The sequence below is a fragment of the Octopus bimaculoides genome, chromosome 8 (genome assembly GCF_046866305.1).
Source record: "Octopus bimaculoides isolate indiv1 chromosome 8, ASM4686630v1, whole genome shotgun sequence".
NCBI lineage: Eukaryota > Metazoa > Mollusca > Cephalopoda > Octopoda > Octopodidae > Octopus > Octopus bimaculoides.
The window spans coordinates 36,506,233-36,533,285 of record NC_142935.1 but is presented as its reverse complement, the minus strand read 5'-3'; the positions used below and the strand labels follow the sequence as shown (position 1 = coordinate 36,533,285).

The 27,053-nt window shown below is 36.9% G+C and overlaps 1 protein-coding gene across 13 annotated transcripts in view; it reads right to left on the bottom strand.

Annotated features, from left to right (window-relative positions):
* Window positions 1-27,053, bottom strand: part of LOC106867420 (zinc finger CCCH domain-containing protein 10) — a 639,081-nt gene that overhangs the window by 193,923 nt on the left and 418,105 nt on the right. The window lies entirely within an intron of this gene.

The window sequence follows — 27,053 nt, the reverse complement described above, 5'->3', positions numbered from 1 at the left end:
TGAGATTTGAACTCAGAATGTAAAGGAATCAAAAAAACAAAAAAAAAATGTCACTAATATTTTTTTCTGATATGCTAATGATTCTGTAATCCATCACACTGCTTCCTCCAAAGGGATGAATGGCAAACCTGACCTCAGCAGGATTTGAACTCAGAACATAAAGAGTTGGAACAGAACAAATATCACAAAAAAATTGTTTATGATGCTCCATTGATTCTGACAGCTCACTGTCCTAATAACAATAATATAAAAACAATGATGATGATGATGATGATGATGATGATTTCTTTTATTGGTCACAAGGAGCCAAAACATAGGAGGCAGAAAAAAGGGTAAAATATAACAAAGTGAGGGTGGGGTGGAGGAATCTTCATCAAACAAAATGGGTAAAAACAAATAACAACAATAAAGAAATAACCAGGAAATAATAACAGAATATAATAAGCAGGAAACTGCAAAGTGAAAGTGGGGAGTGCAGTGTGGGCGTGGTTGTAGTCTGTCTGTTAGTCTGTTTGAAATGGTATAACACACTGACATAACCACCACCACCACCTCCACCACCACTTACATCACCACACAAAGCCAAAAAGTAAACAATGAAGTGATAACAGACATATGAGGAAATGGAGGATAATAGAAGCAGACGAAGAGAAAGACGATGTGTAAAGTGATCACATAATTCTGAATGGGAGTGTGGGAAACCATTTCCAAACACCAAACAAAAGAAAATATAAATAAATAAAAGATTCACATTTGAACAGGGGGGGGGGGATCTTTACAAATGCTATACTGGAAATAGAGGTGGAGATCAGAGAATGAACTTACTATTCATTATGTGTCTCTCTCTTTCCTTTCCCTAGTCACTCTAAGTTCTCTCTCTCTCTCACTCTCTCTCTCTCTGTCACATTCTTTCTGTCTAATTAGTGTTCGTTTCTTCCGCCCAGTACCTTTTACATCTTACCTCTATCGGCCATTTGACTGTGGATATGCTGGGACACCACCTTGAAGGGTTTTACTCAAACAAATCGACTTCAGCCAGCGCTATTTTTTTTTTTTTGATAAGCCTGGCTCTTATTTCGTCAGTATCCTATAACAAACTGCTAGGTTATGTGAATGTAAACAAACTAAAACTGGTTGTTAAGCAGTGCTGGAGGCAACACACGCACACACAGATATATAGATACAGATGATGGGCTTGTTTCAGTTTCTGTGTATCAAATCAGCTCACAAGGTATTGGTTAACTTGAGCTATTGTAGAAGACACTTGCTTGAGGTGTCATGCTGAGGGACTGAACTCAGAATCATGCAGTTGGGAACTAACTTCTTACCACACAGCCACAACTGTGCATAAATATGAAGTGCAGAGCCACACATAACTGACACAGAAGCATGAAAAACTTCAATCAGCTAAGATTATCATTGTGGTTAAAAAAAAAAAAAATACTAATGCCTAAAAATTTCAAAACAAGGAAAGCGAACAAATCTGACAATAACCACTAATCTAGACTTGTGTGAAACAAACTTAAGCAGGGATCCTGTCTCAAATATATATGACAGAAATACATAACATGGGTCTGTGACTGTCCTCTAATCCCCAGACGATAACCATGTCCTTTTTCTTAAAGGCATGTCACATTTGGAAACTTTATTCTAAAGGTTATCTCCCCTTCTCATATGGAGCTGGTCTCAACTGCCATTCAGGAGTTGTGACACATTCACTACAGGTGAAAATAATCTTAATAAACCAAGAATGTTTGTACCATGGTATCTGATATAGCTGTATTTGTCTATGTTGTTCTGTTTCATATATATGTATGTGTGTGTCTATATATATATATATATATATATATACATACATACATATATATATATATATATATATATATATATATATATATATATATATATATATTTACATATATATAGACATATACCCAATACACATATTGATATATACATATGTATACATGCATATACATATGTATACACATACATATACATATGTATGTGTGTGTGTTTGTGTATCTCATCTGGCAGTCCCGTCAGTGATAGCAGACAATTATCTCCTGCTAGCGATATAAATAGGAGTGTTTATATGCACCACCAGTCCATATGAGGGTCACTCATGGTAAAAAATGCAGTGTTGTGGGTTTTAACACAACATCCACTTTTAAATGGGGATAAATATTACCTTGTGGTATCAATACTGCTTCTGTTGTTATTAATTACTTTTCAGTAAGCCCACTGCTATTTGCAACGCCAGTGCCTGAATAAACACTGAGATTCTATGTACATTGCTGAGAAAGGAAACACTGCTATCTCTAGCTTTGGGGTCTGCCATTAAAAAGACCAAGGAAGGCCGAAATCATGTAGTCTGGTAGTCTCGCTGGCGATAGTGGATGATTTCCCCAGCATGGCTACAGCATGAAAGAATAAAAGAACACATACACAGACATCTCTCAAATTATGTAAATTATGCATTCCTCAAAAGCTTGCCATAGCACAGATTTCCATGATGTGGAACCAATTTTCTTCTGGCCTTCATGAGGCATGTAAGTGAATGTAAAAGATCCATGTTACAAAATTCCTTACTATAATAAATTTTTTAGGAATGTAAAAGTTCCATAATGCAACGATGCCTGCCAAAATATTTGTGCGTGTATGTGTGTGTGTACACACACACATACACATTGGAGCTTAAAAATAACATGTATATACTATGCATTTCTTATATCGCAACATTCAAATGTTTTCACACTATTGCCTTCTTCACAACAAATGTTTTCAAACAAATAATTGTAGAATTATCTATATTACACGTGTTTTATATATTCTGTATTATGTTGCATTTAATCTCTCAATCTCCCAAGAGCTATATGATATACATATATATATATTTATTTATTAGGAGTGGCTCTGTAGTAAGTAGCTTGCTTACCAACCACATGGTTCCAGGTTCAGTCCCACTGCATGGCACCTTGGGCAAGTGTCTTCTACTATAGCCTCGGACCAACCAAAGCTGTGTGAGTGGATTTGGTAGACGGAAACTGAAAGAAGCCCATCGTATATATGTATGTGTGTGTATATTTTTATGTGTTTGTGTTTGTCTCCCAACATCACTTGACAAAGAATGGTGGTGCATTTACGTCCCCTAACTTAGCGGTTTGGCAAAAAAGAGACCGATAGAATAAGTACTAGGCTTACAAAGAATAAGTCCTGGGGTCGACTTGCTCGACTAAAGGCAGTACTCCAGCATGGCCTCAGTCAAATGACTGAAACAAGTAAAAGAGTATATATATATATATATATATATATATATATATATATATATATATATATATATTCACACACACATAGACGCAAATGACATATAAATATATATCAGAGATATACACATATATGTACACAGGCATATACACACACATTCACACATACATTACATATTCAAATACTCACAACTTATGCACTACACAGCTATGCGACAGTTTTCAATAAAAAGGAAATAGACAAGAATGACAACTGATCAGTGTTCAAATCCTGCCTGGTGTATTGGCCTTCTATCCAATGGTAGCAATATGAATTTACTTTTGTCATTTCAATTGATAATTTTTTCATATTATTTTATGTTTTTCTTTTTTTAGTGCCAACAAAATTATCTGGCTGTGTGCCAAGTGAAAAGGAAATTATTAATAGTGATATGATCTCTTGATAAAAATAGTTCTTATCATCTTCAGATCTAGAAAGAGATGGCCAAAATTGATAATTCCTTCCAGTAATTGTTTGAATTTCTGTTCAGTGATGATTATTATTGTCAGTACTAGTTTGAGGGCAGCACAAACGAAATGGAAGAAAGTGATTTACTGCAGGTGTGTAAGTGCAGTCTTTTGTCTAACTAGACTGACTAAGGTCAGCTATTCAGTCATTCATTTTATACATTTGATATATACATGAGAAAGAGAGAAAGAGAGAGACAGAGAGCGAACAAATAAGTAATTACGTACACACATATACATAACAGTTATATAAGAGAGAAAGATCTTATAAGTGATTGTGAGTGTGTGTGCACACGCACACATAGGTATATACATAGAAATATGTACATATGCAATTCATACACATAGATACACATATGTTCATACATAACCACATCTACATTCCTTATACTAAAAAGCACCAATAAATAAAGGAATACTTATTTTTATTTATATGTCTTAGATTACACAATTCAATCTACTCAAACACTTTACTTCAGCATATCCATATGTAGATGACTCCTTTCAAAGTGGCTCCCTTCTTTTTCTAGCTCCCTTTTTTTCTTTTATTCTAAGTATAAATGTCATTCTGTCTTCATAACTATATACCAAAGAAGCAGACTTCTAATCAGAGATATTCCACCATGAACACCAACGCATTTAATTTGTTCTTCTGGCTTTGGGTATGTAGATCATACAATGTAAGCATAAACAAAAACATTTAAATAGGAAGTGAAATGTATGTATATATATATACTTATATACACACACATGTATATACACATATACATTTTGATGTTAGGAAGGGTAGCTGGTGTTATTAAAGGCATATTGGCTTTAGGAAAGGCATCCAACCATAGAAACCTTGCAAGTAGACATTGGAAACTAATATAACTCTCAGATTGGATATATGTTGGAAAACCATCCAAAGAATACCAGCATAGAACACACACATTAAACTGATGATGATGGTGGTAATGAAGAATATAATGATGACATACACAGAGTTAATATAAAGTCTAAGTGCAATTTTAAATTTGTATAAATTAAATTTGCTTAAGGACTTTATAATGATGCTGCATGTTAGTGTATGTGTCTATTCTCAAAAGAAACAGAAGAATTCAAGTTGAATTAAATCCAATTATCAACTAAATGTGATAGCTAAATAAATAAGTAAATAAAGTCACTCTTAAACTTTATTGATTGTGTTTTTATAGGGTTAGTGTTAGGTAGCTGCAACATTTGTAAAACAAGTTTGTGTGCCATGAGAGAAGGTTCATTCTAACAATATATTATTAGTAGAAATAAAGAATTACATTGACTTGTTGTCTTATTTGCAACATAATATTTCTTTGTACCTTCTCTTCCCAAGGTAGTGTGTGTGTGTGTGTGTGTGTGTGTGTGTGTGGTGGGGTACCTTGTAATATTAGAATTCATCTTTACCCATAGTTCAACATAATATAACCAGTGAGTGCTGCGGTGTACACAAATGTGGGTAAATGAAAACAGGTTATGGGTGTGAATGAATGTATCACTTCAATAGAATTAAGAGGAAGCTGCCATACAGTGACTCAACCTACCACAAAAAAAAAAACAGTAAAAATTTCCCTCTAACTGCAAGTTACAGCCTTAAATAAACAAACAAATAAACAGCAACAACAACAACAATAATAATAATAATAATAGTTTCAAATGTTGCCACAAGGGCAACCATTTTGAGGGAGAGGATGAGTCGATTACATTGATGCCAGTGTTCATATTATATGACTGGTACTTATTTTATCAATGCCAAAAGGGATGAAGGGCAAAGTTGACCTCGGCAAAATGTAATAATAATAATAATAATAATAATAATAATAATAATAATGATAATGATGATGATGATGATGACGATGATTTCTTGGTCATGTAATTCTTGACATTCAAAAACACGGAATTGTCATTCTTAGAGCTGTTTGATCACAGGTTTACACAAGGGCTGACCTAGGGATGAACAAAAACTAAAACAATATAGGTGCATGTGTGTAAATGTGCATGTCTTTGTGTTTGTCCTCCTCTTGTCCACAGCTTGACACCCAGTGTTGGTTTATTTACATCCCCATGTGTGTGTGTCTGTGTTTGTTCTTGACCCCATTGCTGTTGGTTTCTCTATGTCCTCTTGTGTGCGTGTATATGCACATGTAGGTGTTTATGTGTGTGTCTTTGTGTTTGTCTGCCTTCCCACCATTTAACCACCAGTTTTTGTTTGCTTACATCCCCACAACTTAGAGGTTTGGCAAAAAAAGACTGATAGAATAAATACCAGACTTAAAGAAATAAGTATACACACTCAGTTTCTTCAACTAAATCCGTCAAGGCAAAGACCTCAGCATAGCTGCATTTCTTGAACCAAAACAAATGAAAGACAAAAGATGTGCATGCATACATGTCTGTATGACTGCAGGGTGGTGGGGAGAGAGAGATGGAAAAGAGTGTATACATAAAACCAATTTGAATAATCTAACATGGCTGCCATAAACACCACCATCCTCCCTGGATGCTCAATCACCCTCTTAGACTATTTACCAGCAGTTACAATGGATATCTGCTGGTCAGTGGTCCACCACCCATCCACCCACTAACCATGGTGAATGACATTTTCCACTGAAATTTGTAGGAGGGGCTCACAACCATCCCATCACAATAACAACAACCCAATTGACCTCTTAAGATCAACAATAGCAGAGACAAGCCTTTTACATGATTGCTCTGTGCTTGCAAGAAATAGCAGCCAGATGTCACTGATATTGCATCCTACTGCTTTCAAATAAGGAAAACAGACACTCTGAGTAACGCAGCTCTAGATACTTGGAAAGCCTTTTAGAAAAAGTCTGTTAAAAAACACTAACAATAGCAGCAGCTGTGGTGGTGATAGCAATGGTAGTAGTATTAGTAGTAGTCATAGTAGTAGAAATAGTAGTTGCGATAGTGGTGGTTGGGATGGAAGTAGTAATAGTATAATCAGTTTCTGTAACAAGATGCAACACCAAAAGAATAAATAAATAGAAAAAAATGAACAAACCAAAAGGAAAAAGACAGCAACCATTTGCAACATCAACAACAACAGTGATGATGACAGCCAAATCAATTATTTATTAGTCAACACTAGGCTAAATAATCTAGTGTTATTTTAACAGGCCCAAATGTCCATGTTAATCTTGTTTTCTTTTTCAATATAGCTCCACCACCACATTAAGATGACTTCTTTGAAAGCTTATTACAGACAACACCACCACCACCACCACCACCAGCAGTTTTAATAGCAAATAGCTTTTTCCTCATCAACAACTTTTCTCCTGCAAAAATACTGATGCACTGGTATATTGTTGAAGACTGGGTCTTTGGTTATCACTTCTATCATGTTACCCAGTTCTAACACTGCTGTCTAGCAACTCGGTTAGAAACATGTGTTCCCGATTTCACCTTCTACCTCTGCATCTTTCAACCTCACCCTAACTCTTTCACCTCCCTGCAGACAATGCTAATCTGTACTTGTTCAGGTTAAATCATCAGGCACATCAAAGCTCAATTGTTAGGGAGGAGATGCAAAGACATGGTCACTCCTCTGCCTAACTTATAGAGTGATAAATATATAAATAAATGAATAAATGTTGCATGATAGCTATGAGTGCGAGAAAGAAAAGTATAAGAAACAAGTTAAATAAAGTGGCTCAATCAGGGATTGGAACTACATCACCAACATGGTTTCTTCATAACATACTTTTAGTCTACAGAATGGCAATGTTACAAACAGGTTCAACTGATGCTTTAAGCTTAACACCAACAGTAGTGACCCTTCAACCTTCTCACTGTCTAACTGACAAGGCATTAAAATGTAATAAGAATTGAATACAAAATAATAACTTACAATGCAATTTTTTTCCCCAGACCTCCAGGCTAGACTTTCCCACAACTATATCAAATATGTCCTTCTTTAAATTTAATTTCTATAAAAGTAATTAGCCACAAGCAATATCAGCAAATTACTTATAACTAGGACAACAGGGGTAAAAAGAAAATGAAATGTTAAACTTTTTTATCCAAAAAAAAAAAAAAAAAAACCTCAGCAGGTTTATAATTCACCATTTTCACAGTGGTATCCAGCACTGGAAAAATGTATTTGGTAGGCCCCCCGCCACCCACCTTGTCTTGTTGCCTTAAGCATATGATTACTTTGTTTAATAGCCTAATCTGGCCCTGACTACAACTAGTAACAACAATATTTATTCATGAGACCACAGTATGACAAGTAACATCATCCTCTAAAAATAACAAGCAGAATACATATACAAAAAGAAAAGACTAATTAATTTTTGCCCAAACACACATCTATCTATACTGACAATGCCTACTATTTTGAAAGTAAAGAATCAAACCTACCCAAACTAGAGTGCCACCAGCTTCACAAACCCTATTATCTCCAAACCACCACCAAAACCACTAGCACTACTTGCAGCAGCACTACTAGCAAAACCAAAGATACAACAACCATTACATATTCTATCAAAACTGTCTGCTATTCGTGCTGTCAGCTCAAAAAAAAAAAGAGGTTGCTTTTTCATTTAGAGAGGAAAGGTTAGTGCTCATGAAACTTCATTTACATTTTGTCAGGGTTTCTGAGACTGGTTGGAGAAAGAGAAGATAGCATCATCAAACTGAAGATGGGGCCCAAATGCTTGCAACAAAGTGAACTCTGCTACAAGCATGCACGCACTAGGTGGTTACACTAACCATTTTCTTATAGCAACCGATCTGAGACTGTCCCTGGTTCTATGATATAAATGTCAAGATGATCTTAACCTTTATCTAACTTAAGTGTTTAAGTCAGTGGAATGAGAGTATGCTGTAGCATCATCTTGAAGGGTTTAGTTAAAAATTAACCCCAGTACTCATTTTTAAGTTTGGAATTCATTCTGTTGATCTCTTTAGCTAAACTGCTAAGTTACTGGTAAAGAAACTAACACTGGTCGTCAAGTGGTGGTGAGGAACAAATACAAACAGACATATATATAGACATACATAACAGGCTTCCTCACAGTTTTCATCTACCAAATTGACTCAGAGAGCATTGATTGGCTCAGGGTATTAGTAGAGGACACATATCCAAATTGTTGCAGCTGTGAGACTGAAGCCAAAACCAGATGGTTGCAAAGTGAACTAAAGGCAGCATATTCTAACAGGAATATGGTAACAAAAGGTTTAATCAGAGAGACAGATCAAATCTACAACCCAAGAATTCTGAATTCACGAAAACACTGAAATAAATACCACAAGGCATTTTCTTGTAATCTCTTAAGCCTTTTAATCTATTGCCTTTACCTTCACTAACAGCAACATTATTGCCAGACCACCGCCACCACTACCATCACTTCTACTGCATCAACAACAATTACAATATGGTTTCCTATCACTATAAGCGCCACCACAACATCATTCACCCATACTGTTATTCTCACAGCAGAACCAATTAAATTGTCAACATACAAGCAACAGTACCACCATCTTTATCACCACTACCATGCCGTCAACAACAACAACAACAAAATTCACTAACCAATACATTGGCTAACTTCTCAACCCCCACCAACACTGTCACAGTATCTGTGAGAGGATAAAAGCAAAGGATAAAGGATAGGCTGCATTGTTTATCTTTGCTCAACCAATTAAACTGATTATATTAAAACCATGAACACCACCGCCAGAATAAACAACATAAAACACAACCATCACCACTGTGACCACTGCTATGAACAATAACAAGACACCAACATCAATAAGGTCCCCACTATCACCAGCAGCAACAGCAGCAACAACAAATATCAAGATAATGAAAGAATCCCTGCATTGTTCAGCAATATACAAGAAATAGCAGCCAATGAGGAAGCTTCTATACAGTTGCTTGCTCTGCTAGCAATAGCAAACAAATTTTCTTTAACCCTTTCATTATCAAATATCTGTTGAAATACACCGCATTTGTTTCAGTTAATTTCGAAATAAAGAAGAATTTAGCAAAATAACTTTGCTGTTGGTAAACTGATGTTTAAAACAAATTAAAATAGAATTTTGATGAAGGATTTTAATTTAGATCCCTTTAAAACAGTTTGTATCACTTATTCAGGGTGTCCAGATCATCATCATCATCATCATCATCATCGTTTAACGTCCGATTTCCATGCTAGCATGGGTTGGACGATTTGACTGAAGACTGGTGGAACCCGAAGGCTGCACCAGGCTCCAATCTGATTTGGCAGAGTTTCTACAGCTGGATGCCCTTCCTAACGCCAACCACTCCGAGAGTGTAGTAGGTGCTTTTACGTAAGGTGAAAAAGCTACAAAGTGCATCATAGAACTGCATTATCCGACAACCATTATTAAGATGAGTGGTCATAGCGGTAATGGATCAGAGCTGCCCAGGGATTAAATAGCAACAAGCAATAATAAAGAAGCATTTACAGGGTTACTTAAGCCAGAAAAAAAAAATAACAGTTGAGTTTCCATCAAATCACATTATTCTGTCTGCAATAAGGAAAGGATATGTAAGATAATGTAATTATATATACTCTAAAAAAACAGAATACTCATGGGTGGAATGCCTTTAAAAATAGGTCTGTTTGATCAAGCTTGACCTGAAGATAAACAACCCAGTAGCCATCACCATCATATTAATACCAATAATAACACCAATATCAACACCACAAGCCCTTTTATGAGGTCAATCAACTTGCTAGAACTGGCACCTAAATCATCCTTAAATTATGCTGTACCATCTTGAGAAGAGAAAAACAGATTGCATAATGTAGTGCTAGATATAAAATAACTAAGAGAAGGAGGGGCATGGACAGAAGCTTAAAGATAGGTCTACTCAGTAAGGCTAACTGAGGACTAAACAAAACCTTTTCTGTGGTGTCAGAAGTAAGGGGAAATGCTCATGGTCTTTGCAAGCCTTTCTAGACCAGTGACATTGACGTCATTAATATCCAGTTGAGCCTTTGCAAGTCAATACCTACTGAAAAAACATTAGCAGGGGTGAAATTCCAGTGGGCTAACATCCAAGTAAAGAATGAGTGTAGTGGTTAATGTAGGTCACAATAAGGAGGATGATGATAAGAAAGATAAGTGGATCCAAGAGAGCAGAGACTATAGTAGCAGTAGAAAACACAGAAGGATGACAGCATGTCTGTGGGTTGGATGCAGAAGTGTGTCTGTGAGTGACTTTACACCGGTCATCCAGGTGAGCCACTTCTGGGTGAAGTGTAAGATGCTTGTGTGTGCAGCAGTAGCACTGTGCCAGATATGAGGGCAATATTCCTCTGTGGGCCTCACCTGAGCTTTGTACTATGTCAATGTTTGTTAGAATCTGAAGTATCTTCTGTCATTGAAAAGAAGAGCCAGTCACTGGGATGTAGTTTCAGTGATATTAAGAATGCACCTTATTCAGTGACAGTGAGATTCAACGTGTTGTGGCAATTGTGAAAGCTGTAGCTCTAGTGCTGTTCACAATTAAGGGGCATGTTGTGTGAGGATGCTTTCTTGATATGAATGGCAACACATCATTTTTCTTGTTCCTTGAAAGACACAAAATTGGCACATCTCCATTGGAGGACGTGTTTTCTTAGGTCTTTGCTCATGGTATCAAGGCAGATTTAGTATGTGGAGTCTAACTTGTGGAGTGGATGATGCATGATTGGGGAAAGTTATGGAGACATGAATGGCACTTAGCCCCCCAATTACCAATTGTGCAGACTAATTCTACACAACAACAACAAACAGCCATTACTAAACCCTATTATTCTACACAGGCCACTGACAACTGCCCCTTACTTTCTAATTTTGACATCCTTATCTTCAGTGTTGTATTATTACACATTCACACAACAATCAACAATTAACCTAGCAACACTAAATTGCAGACAAGAAATAATCACTCCTGTCATTTTCTTTTTCTTTCTTCTTGTTTTTGTACTTTTTATGTGTTATTTTTAATTTTGATTTCTGACAATTTTGTTTGATTTAGTGTTCCAGAGTGTTTTAACATATTTGTATTGACATGAAGAAGAATAAGTTGTCACACTCATCATTAACACCACCGCCACAACAACAACAACCACTACTACCATCACCACTATCACAGGTATAACCACACTTGTCATCACCAAAACTAATATTGTCTTCATCACCATGGCAGCTCAGTGTTAATAAGACCAACCGACACTGTTTACTACCACAACGACTACCATCATCATTACCATTATCATCATTATTACTACAAATCACTGTCATATTAATCACAGCCATAATTATGATGTTACTGCTTCTCCCATCATTATCACTTGAATTACCATCAGCATCATCATCACTATCACCTGAATCATCATTATGACCACTTGAATCACTGTGATTGTTAACATTATAGATGGTGTTGCTGTAGTTGTCATCCATCTCAAGTAAGAAACACTGATGGTTGTTAACCCCTTATCATCAATGTAATTCTCCAACAACAACAGCAACAACAACAAACTAAATACTCATACTGTAATATAACAAGCAAAGGTACAACTACATTTGTCTGCAATATATCATAGCTGCTGCATCCACCACTGTCACTACCACAGCCAGCATCATCATCATCATCCTCATCATCATCAAATGCAGAAACTAATAAATGTCCTAAATAACTCCACCACGACAACACTTTGACATTCTCAAATCTGTGTTCACAACCTTCTCAACTTTTTTGATTGAAAGCCATTCTAGAAGGATGTTGCAGATTAAAAGAAAAAAAAACAATAAAAACAAAACAAAAAACCAAAAATTCCCAGTTTCACCATCTAGCTGTGGTTCTATCCAAAACAATTTACAAGTATAGCAAGTCTACAAGACATAACTAGTGTCAATTTCTTCTTAACAAATTCTTAAACAACGCAGTGATGACAGTTGGACTAATACAAAACATCTTTCTTCTTCCTCTCTCTCTTATTTCCTTCCAACAAACACAAACGCTGGCAATACGTCACCAAAGTACACACACCTATATATGTGTGTGTAGTTATGCAAGTATGTATGTCGTTAATGCCAGTCAATTATCTCTTAAAGCTAGGGGAGCAAGGGGGTAATAATTGGCAGTCCCATAGCCTACCCCACCTAAAACTACCTCAACAATAACAAAAAACAAAAAAAAACATGTTTACAAATACAACCAATCAAAACTTATTAATTGCTTTGATGAATGAAAGACAACTTGCCATACATGAAGACAGATACAACCAGAGAATTAAGATTAGGAAAGATAGCCCTTTATTCATCAGATCCTTGAAGTAATTTTATCACACAGCTTTTAACCACATTAGACAAATAACAAAAAATTCCATTTTAAGTGTAAGCTATCAGCATTTATTGTAAAATATAACAGTCTAAACAGCCTAACATTATTAAGCTGGGCGTCAGGAGATAAAAGAAGAATGAAGGCATGGGGCAGCAAACACAAAGGCTGCTCCAAGTCACACAGATTCTAGCAAGACCACTGTAAAGTGTAACAGTCTAACAGTATTACATCGAGAATGAAGTAGAAAAATCTATGAGTTCGGGGTTTAGAGTAAAGTACAGCAGTCTAACAGCATTGAGTCTAAAACAGAGTATGAAAGTCTAACATTAATTGTTGAGTCTATTACAATATGCTAACAACATTAAGTCTAGAACAGAGTATGACAGTTGAACAGTGGTAAGTCTAGAGTTAAGCTCAATGCTCCAACAATGTTGAGTCAACAGTAAAAGTACAGTTGTCTAAAAGCAATAAGTCTGAGATTTCATTGTACATACATCACAAGGCCAACAGCAATATATAGTTATGATACCAGGCTTGGATATCTCAAGAGGAGTTCTCTCCACTATACTTTATGAGCAAGTGACACAGTTACAGATGGTGTAGTTGGAAGATCCAATTTATTTTCTTTTAGTAATATCTTGAAATATTCCAATCAGAATTAATTATGAGAGTGCAATAAGTTATGAGCCAAACTGAAGTATGATAACTTAATTTAAGAAAAGATTTATTCAGTGACATTAACCACAATGTTCAATAACTTATTCTAGAAGGATTTCCAGTCTCCAGAGTGAGAAATGTGACATATGTATTTGTGTGAATGTGCTTCAATATGTGTGTGTGTGTGTGAGTGAGTGAGTGAGTGTGTGTGTGTGTGTGTGTGTGTGTGTGTGTGTGTGTGTGTGTGTGTGTGTGTGTGTGTGTGTGTGTGTGCATGAAATAATTCTTTTTTTTTTAGAATGGTATAACTCAGAGCAGATAAAGCTATAATACAATATAGATGTTGGGCTAAAAATCCCTTAGGTCAGAAAAAAACCACTGAAGAGCAGCCATTGATTCTCCAAATCCAAAGATCTTTTTAACCCAGTATTTACATGCTACTATTTATAGCTTTATCTGCTCCAAGCTTCACAATTTCAGAAAAGAAAAAAAAAATTTCACATTCCTTTGGAGTTTCTAAATTCTTATGATGTCAACAATACACACACACACACATGTATATATGGCTGGATCTCTGTCAGTTTCCATGATGAGGATTCAGCTGCTCACTCAACCACAGATACATGTAAATGTATTGTAATTTTAAGGCAGTACAAGTCATCTCCAGTTTCATTCACAAGTTATGATTCTACGTGAGGTCAGAGGAAATGAAATTTTCCCCAAATAACACACAATGTTATTGAACCCATGACCTCATGGTTGCAAAGTGAACATCATACATTTGGCCATATACATAAAGACAACAACAAACTGACAACTAAAACATTATTGTCTCTTTAACATATTTAAAGAACAAAGTTCTCAAAAGGCAAAGTGATATATCATTTGAGACCTGAAAATTACTGGGTACTGAACTCTAACCATGATTATAACAAAAAAAAAAAAATTACTATATAGTATATATCCTCTGTAACGATTATCAACTTTTGCAACAAACCTGCCAGAAAATGCTCTTGGTTCTATGATAGAAAATTACCAATTTTAAAGAGATCTAAATCAAGACCTTCCAGTTTCATGTAAACTTACATGCTGAAAATCAGTTTAATAACAATGGTTATTAAATAAATTCTTTGATATTATCAAAATTAATTGAAAGAAAGTTAGTATAGTTTGACATAAATATGGTAACGAAAAGGTAAATAACTATAACTGCATAAAGAACCCCACAGTTTTGGTGAAATTTGAACTCACTATCTGAAGCTAGTGAAGAACTTGCAAAATAGAACAGACTGATGGCTGATACATTCAACAAGCCATTTTTCTTTCCTGTGTTTTTTTAAAACTTGCAGTTAGGTACAATTGATGTCAAAAGTATCAATCTATTATACAGTGTTTGGTTTTGATTCTTAGCCAGTGATGTTATATGTGATGGCAATACCATATAAGAATCTTACTGTCTATTAATCCACACAGCAGGAGAGTAATACAACCTGAAAGAAGGAAAATATGACAAAAAAGGAAGGAAATACAGTATGTAAAACATCTATCAACACAGAAACACACCCATGTATATACATATACACTAAAACAATAAATTTGTCATCTTTTATGGATTGCTTTAGAAGTACTGCAGGAGAAATAATGCGACTAGAATGTCAACATTTGTATTGTTAGTTTTGCAACCTGGATACAACATCTTTCGCAAGCATGAACACCCAACCACCACCACCACCATCACAAATGACACACAACGCAAGCAATAAATCACTTCTATAACAATCATCAAACATTAACAGCACCAGATCTATAATATCCATTCCTTCCCACCAGCAACACCAAAACACTTCATATAATCCAGATTTGTTTTTTTATATTTTTTTTTTGTTCTATGGTCCTTGAGCAAAAATATTAAAAAAAACAAGGTTCCGTTGAATGGATAGCAGATCCATGTGATGAAGGAGATTAATCTCACATTTGTTGTTCAATAAAATAAATAGATAAGCTCATTTAGTTAAATCCTACTTTAACTATGAAAGTAAAAGTAGACTGTGGAGAAGGTATTTATTTTCAGGGCTTTAATACTTCTCCATTTTATTAATTTCTTTTTTCATATAATGCTAAACATATAAAGCAAGATTTATGAGAGGACAGAGACATGGATGTGGTGAGGAATATTCCTTTCCAAAAGACCATCACCAGTATAATTGAACAGTATTATTATAAGGCCAGTTTTTCCATATTGCTATCTCTGATGAGCATACTTATTAAATAACTGTCCAGTTACCTAACATCTGGTGCAAAATCAATTATCAAGATCAGCTGTAATAGATTTATAACACTACTGTATACTTTAACATAAATACATACAAATTCACACTGACATATTAATGCAAGGTAAATATGTATCTCCCATACAGCAAGAAGCCTGCTCTGTCTGTTTTTCCATGCTTTAACTGCTCAACACAAAGCATGAAACCACCTACCTCTCTACTATTATCCCATTTAGTTGAAGAGGATCTTAGTCTTGCAAGTTATACAGTGACTTCATTCTGTAAAGTGGTTTACATTAAGAACAGTCAGTCACACAGACCATACCAAATCAGATATTAGAGCATGACACAATCCTCCAACTCCACTGGATGCTGTTGAAACCTTTTCTCTCATGCCAATATGATGGAAGATGGACACTATACGGATGTGTGAGCATGTATATCATCATCATCCTCATCATCATTTAACGTCCACTTTCCATGCCAGCATGGGTTAGACGGTTTAACTGGTACTGGTAAGCAGGAGAGAAGCATCAGGTTCCAGTTTGATTTAGCATGGTTTCTACAGCTGGTTACTTTTTCCTAATGCACACACACACACACACATATATATATATATATATATATATATATACACTTCACTTATATAGCTGAAGTTTTATATATATGAAATATAGATGACTACAGAAAATCCCAATTCACATGGTATTGAAGGTATAGTATTCATGATAGAATATTATAGCAACAACATATTCTTTTAGCATCAATCTATTGTACAAATAAGCAAAGGCAGAGCTGAGTTGGTTAAGAAGTTTCTTTACAACCACATGATTCGGGGCTTGAAGCCACAGTGTGGAACACAGGCTTCTGTCTTTGATTGAAGTGTTATAAATAGATTTGGAAACTGAAAGAAGCCTGTGATATGTGTGTATGTGTGTGCGCATGAGTGCACATGCATGTGCATTTGTGTGTTGTGTGCATATGCACTTATGTGCATTTGTTCCTTGCTTGGATATTGTATGCTAATCTAGTCAAAGTCATATTAATTGTGTCATCTGTAAAAATGTGTCCATCTATTGTGCTGTTCATGTTTGGAAGCCTAGGAGAAATATCTTGCATGGAAACAAGTGAGGGTTGGCAATAAGTAAATGAAGCCCAGTATATCCCTCATGATTACCCGTCTGATAAGGGTACATCAGGCACATGCGTCACATCTAAATGTGTGCAACATGGTGATCTTATATCAAGATAAACAGCACATGATCTTGCAGGTGAGGCCCAGTTAGAATTTTCTTCAGGTCAAGCAGCCCATCTTGCTCAAAAGGTCCTTGAATAAGGGTTGTTTCAGAATGTTGAACAAAATACCTATGTTTCCAGAAGTAAATTATTCTAACTCCAAAGCATTCCTCTCAACACATGCTCTCCACCACTTCTGCTTGTGATCAGAGATGCACATATTGTCAGTCATCAAGGGACATGCTCAACTGGTTAAGGTCAAATAATTGACAAGCAAATCTGTGGTAGATCAGCATATTTGCTGTAGCTCATCTTTTATACCAAGACAAAACATTTTACACCAGGCACATGCATAACAACCATATGCGCATGATTATTATTATTATTATTATTATTATGATTATTACATGCACACACTCGTAAATATAGATAGGTAGATCAACAAGAGAGAGAGAAACAAAAATAGGTCATAGGTTCTGCTTGTCAGAAGTTTTCCTTGTACTCTTTGGAATGTGCTACAAAAATCTGAGACAAATATTGATGTTACAAGTAGATTTGAAGAAAATAGATCAAGAAAGAAGCTATTTTAGGTCAATAATCATTTTTTACCTGATTATAGTATTGCCTTTCACACTCCCTTTCCTTCCTTCCAATCACATAGCTATTTACACTTATTCATTTGCAGAATAGTAATTCCTCCAACCCCCAACCCCCCACCATCTCTCTCTCTTCTCTCTCTCTCTCTCTCTCTCTTCTCTCTCTCTCTACCAAAGGGAATTCCAAACCAATAACAGCAGTAATGAATAAATTTCAATCCTCCTGATGCTGTGAGCTGGGCAAATTTAACATCAAACTACATTGAGATCACGTATGATTAAGTAAACCCCGGTTCATTTATTTATCTCTGTTCTTCCAGTAACCAGACCTTATTTGTCTCTAATTACTGAGTAATAAGACACTCAACTACGTCACCACCGACATAATGAAAATAATTGTATTTTTAATAGCTGAAAGGCCATAACATACAAGGGTCAACTTAGTAGAAGAGAACTTTTTCATCATGCACAGAATATCTGGCTTCTGCAAGACTATTTTTGAATTGTTTGCATGTTTTTCACTTGCCATTCACTGCCATTTGATAATCAATAATAACCATTATGTATTCTGTAAGGGAAAACTTGATTGATGCTTTATAAACTTTTCTTATCTTGCCCATTAACATATATGAAAGCTGTCTAGATGATGACGGAGACAAATTGAAAAATTCTATGATTTATCAAACTGATTTTAGCTTGGCATTATATCTAAAATATCTATCAAATCACTCTTTAACATCTTACCTTAAATTCATTTTCTAAGAATATGCACAAACACACTCACGCATAAATATCTCATTACTTTTTGTCATTACTCTCTACCTTTCCATAGCTGTCTAGCCATACATATATAATTTCCCTACCTTTCTTCCTGTACATTGTATACACACACATATATAAGGTCCCCTCCCGACCCAGAGTAACGTGGTGGTGGAACAAGGAGGTAGACAGGGCTATTAGACAAAAGAAACAGGCTTGGAAGGACTGGAAGAACGGTGGTAGCAGGGAATTGTACCAATGTGCCAGAAGGGAGGCTAGGCGACAGGTTTATTTAGCCAGAGGGGAAGCAGATAAGAAAAGATTTGCCAATGTTCTGCGCCGTGAGGACCAAAGACTAGAGGTATTTCGTGTTGCAAGACAGTGTAGGAGAGAGAATAGTGATGTTGTAGGAGAGAAATGTGTTCGCATGGATGATGGTATGCTTGCACTAAATGAGGATGCAAAGAAAGAGGTCTGGAGATGCCACTACGATAGATTGCTTAATAAGGAGAATGAATGGGAGGAAGAGAGCCTGCCGTATGTCGACCCAATAGAGGGACCAGCTATCCGAGTTGATAGTACCAGGGTAGATAAAGCAATTAAGAGTATGAAGACCGGGAAAGCCCCCGGCCCATCAGGAATCACTGCAGAGATGCTCAAAATATCTGGCAGTGTTGGCTATAGCCTAGTCACCTGTATTACGAACCAGGTGATACACGAAGGAGTCATACCAAATGACTGGTGTAGCAGCATCATAGTCAACTGCTACAAAGGTAAAGGTGACGCTTTAGATACAAATAATTACAGAGGCATCAAGCTGTTAGATCAGGTTATGAAAGTTACAGAGAGGGTCATAGCCCAACTAATTAGGGAGCGAATCAATTTAGATGAGATGCAGTTTGGGTTCATGCCAGGTAAAAGCACTACTGATGCCTTATTTCTAGTGAGACAGCTGCAGGAGAAATACCTAGCTAAGGATAAACCTCTGTACCTGGCTTTCGTTGACATGGAGAAAGCCTTTGACAGGGTCCCCCGATCCCTTATCTGGTGGTCAATGAGGAAACTTGGGATAGAAGAATGGTTAGTGAGAGCTGTGCGAGCCATGTACAGAGATGCTGCCAGTAAGGTGAGGGTTGGAAATGAGTACAGCAATGAATTCCGGGTAGAGGTAGGGGTCCACCAAGGTTCCGTCCCCAGCCCCCTCTTATTTATCATAGTCCTCCAGGCAATCACAGAGGAGTTCAAGACAGGTTGCCCCTGGGAGCTCCTCTATGCTGATGACCTTGCCCTAATTGCGGAGTCACTATCAGAACTAGAGGAGAAGTTTCAGGTGTGGAAGTAAGGTCTAGAATTGAAGGGCCTTAGAATCAACCTAGCTAAAACCAAAATCCTAATAAGTAGGAAGGTAGATAAAACACAAACCCCTTCAGGTAGATGGCCCTGCTCAGTATGTAGAAAAGGAGTAGGTAGTAACGCTATAAGATGTACCCGGTGCAAGCTATGGACACATAAGAGGTGCAGCAACATCAAAGGCAGGTTAACTAGCAAGTTAGTTTTTGTTTGTGGCAGATGTTCAGGTGCAATAAAGACTGTAAGCAAACAGGAAACAACTTCTATCTCATTCCAGGGTGAAAAACTAGAGGTAGTCGATAGCTTCCGCTATCTGGGCGACCAAGTTAGTAGTGGGGGTGGGTGCGCTGAAAGTGTAGCTGCTAGAATAAGAATAGCCTGGGCAAAGTTTAGAGAGCTCTTACCTCTGCTGGCGACAAAGGGACTCTCACTCAGAGTAAAAGGCAGACTGTATGACACATGTGTACGAACAGCCATGCTACATGGCAGTGAAACATGGGCTGTAACTGCTGAGGACATACGTAAGCTCGCAAGGAATGAAGCCAGTATGCTCCGTTGGATGTGTAATGTCAATGTGAATACCAGTCAGAGTGTAAGTATCTTGAGAGAAAAGCTGAACATTAGAAGCATCAGTTGTGGTGTGCAAGAGAGACGATTGCGCAGGTATGGACATGTGGTGAGAATGGATGAGGATAGCTGCGTGAAAAAGTTCCACACCCTAACAGTTGAGGGAACCCGTGGAAGAGGTAGGCCCAGGAAGACCTGGGCTGAGGTGGTGAGGCAAGACCTTCGTACATTGGACCTCACTGAGGCGATGACTACTGACCGAGACCTTTGGAAATGTGCTGTGCGTGAGAAGTCCCGGCAAGCCAAGTAAGATCGTTGCCAGTGCCCCTGGACTGGCTCTTGTGCGGGTGGCACATGAGATGCACCATTTTGAGCGTGGCCGTTGCCAGTACCGCCTGACTGGCTCCCGTAGGATTTTCGAGTGAGATCGTTGCCAGTGCCCCTGGACTGGCTTGTGCGGGTGGCACATAAAAGACGCCATTTCGAGTGTGGCCGTTTTCGTGCGGGTGACACATAAAAGCACCCACTACACTCTCTGAGTGGTTGGCGTTAGGAAGGGCATCCAGCTGTAGAAACTCTGCCAAATTAGATTGGAGCCTGGTGTTGCCATCCGGTTTCACCAGTCCTCAGTCAAATCGTCCAACCCATGCTAGCATGGAAAGCGGACGTTAAACGATGATGATGATGATGATATATATCTTCATCATGTACTCTATCACTCTATCACTCTTCCAGTACTCACTGTCACAGCTATAACTCACATTACTCTCTCCTCTGCTATTCTCTCACAAACAATATATCTGATCCGTTTTCTCTCAGTACCTACACTGCCCTTTTCTCTAATCTCCTTCTTAAAATAAAGGATGTGGGGGGGGGGATGGTCATGTGAACTAAGTAATTTCGTTCATGTTGCTGCACTCTGTAAAGTGGTTGGTGTTAAGGAGATCCTCTAGCCACAGGAGGCTACCAAAACTGAAATGTCTTATTAAGACATGGTCCCTATTTACAAGGGAACAGATAAGGGAATAACAAACCAGTCAATCTATGCCAGCATGGAAAATATACATAAAATGATGATGGTGGTGTCTATTTTACTCTTTGCTTTATTTCTCACCTTCTCTCCTTCTCACAATTCACATACAGCGTATTGACACATACAAGCATTCAAAACTAAAGCTTCATTGTAGCCACTCTGAGTTTCCTTTTCCTTGCATGATATCTGTGCAAGATTATTGCGATGGGTCAGTAATTCTCTTACTCCATGCCAACCAGTGAATGATTTAGTGTATCTCCTTAGTGATATGTACAGTAATTCTTCTAGTAAATGATGACAGCTAAGCCATCAAAAACTTTTTCCCTTCTTCAAGAAGGTGATGTACATGTGGAGTCTGTCCAATAATTTCCAAAGATAAAAGGAAAAAAATTGTAGACCATACTAATTAGAAACTCAGATAAATTTTCTATTAATGCAAATATACTCTAACTATTTAATGTTTAAAATCATTTAATATGCTTTCAATCACATTTATCATATGGACACTATCGTAGACAAATTTAATCTGAAAATACGAAATAACTTGGCTTATTTTATTAACCTTAGAAAAAGATGAAAGGCAAAGTCAACACAGGTGGGATTAAAACTTAGAAGAATCATGGCGGTGGGGAGGAGTATCTTTGGAAAGCAATGTTTATGGGAGATATTTTGTAATAGATAAACCAGTTCTAAAGTACAGAATATGTTCAGCTAAGAAGCCGTTAATAGCATGTTCTGCTTAAATTTTGTCGACAAACTGGTTTATTCAAAGTACTATTCTCTAAAAAAGATGTATTTCCCTTACTTGCAATACTGAACAAACCTGGTTCCATAATCAGTTTAACAGTAAAAGTAGCAAAACAATCATAGTTATTAGGTACCATAATCATTGTTACTATCTTTCTATCCCGTGGGATGACCATTCAAATTTAATTAACTCAAGATTCAACTCATTACCCTCATATTTTCACAAATGCAATCAAAATTGCATCTGGGAAAATACAGTGGTCACTTCCACTTACAGCTTCATCATGCTCATCATCGTCATCAACAACATCAATAACATTATATAGTAACACACACACACATATATATTGTCAGTAAATCATAAATCCCAAAAAGAGGCACACTCTAAGTTATAGAGCAGTAGAGTATACAGATAGATACAACTGGTTTATTGGGATTACCCAGGGTTTCACATCCATAAAGCACTTAGCTTTAAGGTGTTTCTTCAGATCCTAAACTCATTGGTCCATGGCTTCACTAGCAAAGCGGCCATTTGATGGAGAGGCCATAAGCCAATAGGTTTAAGGTCTGAAGAAACGCTGTAAAACTAAGCACTTTATGTGTGTGTGTGTGTGTGTGTGTGTGTGTGTAACCCCGTAAACTGGCAATTTCTATCTTCATCTATCAATCTATCCATCTATATATATATATATATATATATATATATATATATATATATATCATCATCACCATCATCGCTTAAAGTCTGCTTTCCTTGCTGGCATGGATTTGATGGTTTGACTGAGAAGTGGAAAGCCAGGAGGATGCACCAGGTTCCAATCTGTTCTGGCAAGGTTTCTACAGCTGGATGCCCTTCCTAACGCCAACCATTCCAAGAGTGTATTGGGTCATTTTTACGTTCCACCAGCATGGGGGCCAATCAGACGGCACAGGCATTAACCACCAATACCAACTTCAACATTATTTAATGTCCACTTTTCTATGCTTGCATGGGTCAGACAAGTTTTATTGAGGTACATTTTCTATGGCCAGATGCCCTTCTTGTTGTCACCCTTATCTGTTCCCAAATAAAGCAATATTTCCTCCCTGGTTAGACATTTTTTGCAGAATATTGGAAATAATAACATTTCCAACAAACACACAATGCAAAGACAAGGAAACACAAGTAAACACACACTCATTCACAGAAACACACATGATCAAAATGGATGAAGAGTGAAATATTGAAAAGTGGCTTGGCTGAAATTCCCACAGAAAATAATTTCTCTTTGATACAAAGAAATCATTGACAACATGACTTAATTGCCTTTGTTTCTTAAATACAAATATATAATGCACAAGCATAGGCACGTATCTGCTGCTTTCTCCTCGGGTTTACAAGTAACTTGCTAGTACATCTTGGTATACACAAATTATGTAGAAGAAAGTGTGTGTATGAAGAGAGAGAGAGAGAAAGACCCAGAAAGACATAGTCATAAGTACAGGCACAGCTACATGGTTAAGAAGACAGCTTTGCAACTGCATGATTTCAGGAATGGTGTCACCTGTAAATACATTGGGCAAATACTTTCTGCTATAGACCTATAGACCTGGGTTGACCAAAGCCTTGTCAGTGGATTTGGAAGCTAAGTAAAGCTAAAATATTTGGCCATTGGAACATACAAGGATTAGGGGCTACACACACCTTTTATCTTTACTTGCTTCAGTCATTGAACTGTGACCATGCTGGGGCACCACCATGAAGGTTTTTTAGTCAAGCAATTCAACTCCAGTCCTTTCTTTTAACCCCTTAGCATATAAATTGGCCATATCCAATACAAATATTGTACCTGTTTTATGTTCAGACCAGATAGACCTGACCTGACCTTACAATGCCAATCTAAAAATGATTGTCAAATGGTTGTCAAGTGGTTGTGGGGGACAGACACATCCACAATAACATACACACACACACACTGCTTATTTCAGTTTCTGTCTACTAAATCTATGCTTGTGTTGGCACAGGCCTATAGTAAAAGACATTTGCCCATGGTGCCATTCAACCATGTGGTTGCAGACCAAGCTTCTTACTGTACAGCCATACCTGCACCTATACACACACACATCCACATGTACATGTATGCATATATACATGCAAAACCACTATGCTGGTTTAATATTTATCTTTTCCATAACTGCATTGGGTGGGTGTTTGTTTCTGAATATATATATATATATCCATGGAATAGTAATGCTTACATATGAATGTGAGTATATACGTTGGTATTGAAATATACTCCAATAATAAACATTGCCAGTAACATTTTTGTTTTACTTTTAATCTTTTTATTTTCCTATTTCCTTTTTTTTTTTCACCTTTTGGTTCATTGTGGTATCAAATATGTACATCCAGATAACAATAATAATAATAATTATTATTATTATACACAGCACAATAGCTGGAGGTGAGAAAGAGCAATATATAGCATTTACTGGCATAGAGAGACACACTAATTTAGAAAACGGAAACAGAATGTCTCTGTGTAAAAACTAATGCACACGTAATGTTCATCATTATTTAATGCAGACTTTCACATGCTTGCAAGGGTCAGACAGAATTTTTAGAAGCAGAGTTTCTTTATAATGCCAACTCTAAACTGTTTCCAGGTAAGATAATAATATTTCCCTACAGACAGACATATTTTGTGTATGGACGACCAGGATAAAACATTGGCTGCATGGTGATGCTCATTTACAACTATCATGTGAGGTCAAGACAAGAGTATACATACACACACACATGAATATATGACACAGTTCTTCCAGTTTCAGTGTGCCAAATCTACCTGAGACATGACTAAAAGGCATGCTTCTTAACACACAACATGATTGTACCAATAAAATGGCTGTGCCTACACTGTTTATACGCACATCTATAATATAAATTGAACATGGTCAACCGTTGTATCTTGTCTCGAGGTTCATGGCCAAACGGCTGGGTGGATTCACGTGAAAAATGGCACACATGTGGAGACGGGTGCATAGATTGGAACACGAGGGGGTGCAAATTACTTCCTGGAAAGTTCCGAGCAGGGAGGAATTACTTCCTGGAAAGTTCCAAGGACAAATTACTTTCTGGAAATTTCCAAGGAAGGGGATGAATTACTCCGGAAAGTTCCGAGGAGGGGAAAAACTTCATGGTAAGTTCCAAGGATGGGAAGGAGGGGTGTAATTACTTCCTGGAAAGTTTTGAGGAATGGGTGAATTACTTCCTGGAAAGATGCGAGGAGGGAGATGAATTACTTCCTGGAAACTTGCGAGGATTAACTACTTCCTGTAAAGTTCCGAGAATGGGATTTCCTGGAAAGTTCTGATGATTGTATTTCCTGGTAAATTCCGAAGTCTGTCTGGGAAGTTCCGAGGGAATCTTGGAAAGTTCCGATGGTGAACTACTTCCTGGAAAGTTCCGGGGTGGTAATTCCTGGAAAGTTCCAATGATGGGATTTTCTGGAAAGTTCCGATGGCTTCCTGGAAAGTTCCGAGGATGAACTACTTCCTGGAAAGTTCACAGGATGGTATTTCTTTGAAAGCTCCGAGGCCTTCCCGGAATGTTCTGAGGATGAACTACTTCCTGGGAAGTTCCGATGATGGTACTTCCTGGAAAGTTCTGAGGACTTCAAGGAAAGTTCCGCATGATAATCAAAATTTACACTCCCATATTCTACAGGCAATCATCTTGAATGAACCGGCCGCTGGTCAAGATGTTCTTATAACTTCAATGTCCCTCCCTCCAATACAACCTACAAATTTAAGCAGCTTCAATTTCCTATCAAATTCCCCTTTCAATGGCAATAAAAAAGGCACATTGAAAATGGTTGGTTTAAATCGCACAGAGCAAGTGTTCTCCCATGTTGGCAGGCCACAAAGTCTATACATTTGTGCATCAGAAGTGTAAATGAGAAACGTTGCCTACAAAGAAGCACTCCACTGAAAAGTCATAAACCCTAATCCATTCCCAGAAAAATAGTTTACTTGTAAAATTTATAATACTCATAAATGAATTGCAGTAAAACAACAGTAGAATGTAAAGAATAATTTATGTAAAGTAAAAAGAATATCAAGATCATTTATATTAAAAAATATTATTATAATCATTTTCTGAATCACTTTCACTCACACTAGGTTCACGCATATCATCTCTTATAGATGTAATTACTGATTCACAAGTACTTGTAGATGGACTTGCAAATTTCTTTTTAAAAAACAAGCCTAGTGTTGTTTGCTAACAAGAAGCTTTTTTACACTCTGAAAATTTCTCAGAAACATGCAGCATTTGTTATGGTAGTAGAAATTTTTGCACTTCATTCAAAATTTGGATCTTTTGCTGGAAAAATTTCAGCTTGGCATACAAAAGTAAGCTGAAAAATAAAACTTGTAAACTTGGGGTCTCGTAAAGTGAGGTATTACTGTGTATGTATATATATATATATATATAAAACTTTAGGCATACACAATATTAATGCTGTTAAAGAAGATGAATCTAGATATATAATTCCATAAAGAATAACCCATGTCTAACTATGTGATATAGCAGTGTTGAATTTACTATCAACTATAACTTATATCGATGCGATCAGATATGGACTGATTTGATCAAACACTAGTGTTTATGCTAGAGTAGAATTCTCTAGTATATGTGACTAAGTATTTTCTTATCGCAAACCATACCATGTAATTATCGTATGT